Here is a 5,000-nt window from a genome sequence, read left to right as displayed (position 1 = left end):
CTCATATCAATGGGCAGCTACGTAGCATTTCCTACAAGGGACAGCACCAGGCCTAATGTATGTTCGTAGTGTGATGCAACTCCTGTCGGGGTGTTTACTGTCCTCCGTTACAACCTTGGTGGGATATACGATCTTAGGAATCCTTCGAATCAGGCAAGGCTTGTATAGTTTGCCCCACGAAAGGTCCGTTACAGAAGCACTAATACATGATTTACTCTTGATAGTTTGTGTGTTCATAAAATCCGAATGACCACATACCTTTGTATATTCGCAGCAGTACTTGTTAGAATCAGCGTAGGAGGTGTGTCTACGAGTGTTGGCTGGTGATGGTCACAATGTCCTTACACGGCAGCTCGAGAATGGTTAGACTTCTGTCACTCCTGACTAATGATAAAAATGTGAGATACACCTCTGCTTGCAAGTGAGATGTATTTGAGATTTTTTTTTCTTCCCAAACATGCATTTGGACAGATCTAAGTTCTGCAGTAGAATCATACGGGGAGGTGTGATGATGATGAGGAAGATACAATGGTAGTACACTGAAAACATTATTGCCCAACACACACACACACACATACACGCACACACACACATACGCACACATACGCACACACACACACACACATACACGCACACACACACATACGCACACATACGCACATACACACACATATATATGAGAGAGAGAAAGAGAGAGTGAGTGAGTCCCAGACCCTGCATGTAATTGATTTCATCCAATAGTTTATTTCAGCATCAAGGTATAAATTTGCGCGCGCGCGCGTGTGTGTACGTGTGTGAGTGTGTATGTGTGTACGTGTGTGAGTGTGTATGTGTGTACGTGTGTGAGTGTGTATGTGTGTACGTGTGTGAGTGTGCATGTGTGTCTGAAAGGTGTGTGTGCCTGTGCTCCTAAGTTCAAACTTGACGGCGTGCAATATTCATCCTGTAAAACATCTTGCCTCCTTGGGTATATCTCATGTCGCAGTATATTGCAGCATACAATTTCGATTGTGTAACAGGACAATACTTTTTTTTATTATTAAAGAACAATCACGAGGCGTGAACTGGAGTCGTTATTAGCAAAGCCTGAGGGGCGTTGCGAACATATGATTCAGCAATGTTCCTGCATTCTGTGAAGCATCTTTTCATCTGCACAACGGGGAATCACAGCTAGATTATAATTTGTTGTTGTCTTGTTATCTTGTTGTCTTGTCCGCATGTCTTGTTATTCATAGTATAACCAATCAGTTCAAATCATACGTCTGTCAGATCTGCAATGTATATTTATTGGACAAAACCAGAGTATTTTCTGGCAGTATTAAATGTCTGCAGTTGTCCCAATGAATTCCCAGCAAGCAAACAGTGGTCCTAGTGTAAGATTTTGAGTCCTGCTGTCTATATCTGTCTGAGCGCACGTCAGTCAGTTATGTTTCGACTTATATATTTGGACCCAAGACCTTCTTGTTATTACCTTCTTCCAGTATCTGATCTCAATATAAGGGAATGTATTTATTCTCTTACAGCGATTGAGGACGTGGATTCTCTTAACAAAACTCCTCCAATAAACCTTTATTCTATTCTTAAAGCCGAAAACTAACCATAAAATTCTCTTATGGAATATTTTCTGGAGTTTTTAGATGATTTATCCTAACAATATGGAACATCATCAGTAAATTTACCTTCAAGCTCTAATTCTTAGATAAAAGAACGGAACTGTCAATAGGTCATCCCATTTAAGTGTATGCAAATGGCAATGTCAGGGACAGATATCATTGCGTCTGCATATCTGATACATCCGGCTGCCTCTAATTCACGACGAATAATGCAGTGACGGGGAGGAGACTGGAAAGCAAATAATATTACATTTTTCTCTCTATTACAACACTAACATGCTTATTCAAAGGAAGATCAGCATTTCCTAGCGGCTATCAAGTGGATTTAGTGCCAATATCACAAACTTTTTCTCTGAAAGTTACAAAGCCCATCTCGTTCACAAATAGATCACAGGAAATGTAACGACTCAGTCGCTGTATATGCTTGTAGATTTACAAAGAGCTAAGCTACTGAATTTTAAAGATAATTTTGCATTTTTCCAGCAACATCAGCACTGATTTACTTTTCATTGGTGTGATGTGACACTACTGCTTTTGCTTAATATTGCGATCTAAGGCTGTATAAACTTCAGCTATATTAAGAAATTTGCCAATAGAATACGGTCGTTTAGGACGAACGACTTTCATTCCATGGCATAACAAGCCTACATTCGGTCACTATACTAACTTCCTCTCCGAGCCTTGCCATCGGTATCTGTCTTTTGCAGATGTAACCAAAAACGAAGGGAAACTATGGCGGTGAGGGGGAGGACGGGGTCTAGCTAAGGGAAAGGCTAGATCAGTAGCAACTCGAGGAGGTGTCATGGCGTCTGATTTATGTGCTTTTCTGGAAAAAAGCACATGGGGTTTATTCTGACGTCACAGAAGTTATGGATGCTTTATGAATATGGTCGACACACACACACACACACACACACACACACACACACACACACACACACACACACACACACACACACACACACACACACACACACACACACACACACACACACACACACATCTACATATAAACATGAAATAAGGCTCTACAACATATAACGGGATTCATGTCTATGGGAGAAAGAGCATAGTGAATAGTGAAGACAAAGGGAGTATATCGCCAAGGTTCATAGCGTGCGCTTCCCCTAGGTTAACTTTGGCTGATCTACAGGGCAGGACGAGGGCGACAGTATGTGTGTATGTGTGTGTGCGTGTGTGTGTGTGTGTGTGTGTGTGTGTTTGTATAAGTTCAAATATGGACTTTCTGAGGTGATCAAACTAGAATTTGAGTTTTCAAGTTTCAAAGATGTAGTTTTCCGTAAAATTAATATGTATTTTTTGAAGGATTTTTAATGTAGTTCCTAGATACCTAAGGTTATGGAACAATAAACCGTAGTACCGAGAGTTAACTAATATTGGCGTATACAAATGCACGCTTATTCTTTCTATCTCTCTCCTCTCACTTTCTTTCTGCCTCCCCCCCCATTTCTCTCTCTCTCTCTCTCTCTCTCTCTCTCTCTCTCTCTCTCTCTCTCTCTCTCTCTCTCTCTCTCTCTCTCTCTCTCTCTCTCTCTCTCCCTCTAACTCTCCCTCTCTCTCCCTCTCTCTCCCTCTCTCTCTCTCCCTCTCCCTCTCCCTCTCCCTCTCCCTCTCCCTCTCCCTCTCCCTCTCCCTCTCCCTCTCCCTCTCCCTCTCTCTCTCTCTCTCTCCCTCTCCCTCTCCCTCTCCCTCTCCCTCTCCCTCTCCCTCTCCCTCTCCCTCTCCCTCTCTCTCTCTCTCTCTCTCTCTCTCTTTTACCCACACAATGCACAAACACAGACACACATGTCCACATAATCTTCACGGAATCATCTCTTCAACAACACACACACGTACACAAACAGACACCCCTACGCAATGCACTTAAAACCCACCCTCAGAAAAGAGAAAAGATAAAAAAAATTATAAAAAGACGTTTTTTTTTTTCTTTTTTTTTTTTAAATACCAGCCATCCAGGTCCGTTTTATATTTAATTCTCCTTTTGCGTCATCGGGTTCTCGTTGGATATCGATCTTTCTCTCTCTCTCTCTCTCTCTCTCTTCCTCTGTCTGTCTGTCTGTGTTTCTGTCTCTCTCTCTCTCTCTCTCTCTCTCCCTCTCCCTCTCTCTCTCTCTCTCTCTCTCTCTCTCTATCTCTCTCTCTCTCCTCTCCCTCTCCCTCTCCCTCTCCCTCTCCCTCTCCCTCTCCCTCTCCCTCTCCCTCTCCCTCTCCCTCTCCCTCTCCCTCCCTCCCTCCCTCTTCATCTCCCTCCCTTCCTCCCTCTCTTTCACATCTTTCTATATATGAATTACGTAAGTATTACCTCACTCGATAAGTCCCCAAGATCCTTGATCAATACATGAGAATAATAGTAACCGGAGATCATTTTCTCTCAGAAAGATAACGAGTATTTACGTCACAAGTGATTTTAAAACATGAGGAAAAAAGATTAATATAACTACATTAATTTTCTGTCCCTGTGAAAAAATGTTTATGCCGGAACTATTCCTGTTTATAGACTCCTGTGATAGAAGCTGTATATTCTAGGAGTTCTAGGATTGGGTATATATAGGTTTGGACCTCAAGGTATGATTAGTTATTCTGGACTCTGTTTAGAAATATGCTGGTGAATCGGATCAGCTAATGTTATGGAAAATGAAGCCAGTTTTTGAGGGAGAGAGACAGAGAGAGAGAGAGAGGGAGGGAGGGAGGGAGGGGGGCGACGGAAAGAGAGAGAGAGAGAGAGAGAGTGAGTGAGTGAGTGAGAGGGGGGGGGGGGGAGAGAAGACTCAAAAGTGATCCTCGTTATGGATACTAGATTAGAACATCTTTAATGACGTCTGATATTATTCAAAAGTTAATTACCTGCTTAAAATAATTAATCCAACGCTTGTGGGTACACGTGCAGATAATACTTGCATTGAAAGGACAGTACATCCGTGTTCTTCAATACACTTAAACACCCACATACACACATACACATATAACCTCTCCCCCTCACACACACACATTTACATACACACATTTACATACACACACACACACACACACACACACACACACACACACACACACTCACACACACACACACACACACACACACACACACACACACACACACACACACACACACACACAACCTCTCCCCCTTACACACACACACACGCAACATCTCCCCCTCACACACACATACACACATATAGAACCTCCTCCCCCCCACACATGCACACGCCAACCTCCCAACCCCTCTTTCCCCAACCCCCATCCCCTCTATCCCCAACCCCCATCTCCTCTTTCCCTACCAACCCCCATCCCCTCTTTCCCCAACCTCCCAACCCCTCTTTCCCCAACCCCCATCCCCTCTATCCCCAACCCCCATCTCCTCTT

This window comes from Penaeus vannamei, chromosome 15, assembly GCF_042767895.1.
Source record: "Penaeus vannamei isolate JL-2024 chromosome 15, ASM4276789v1, whole genome shotgun sequence".
Classification (NCBI taxonomy): Eukaryota; Metazoa; Arthropoda; class Malacostraca; order Decapoda; family Penaeidae; genus Penaeus; species Penaeus vannamei.
This window is presented reverse-complemented; position numbering follows the sequence as displayed.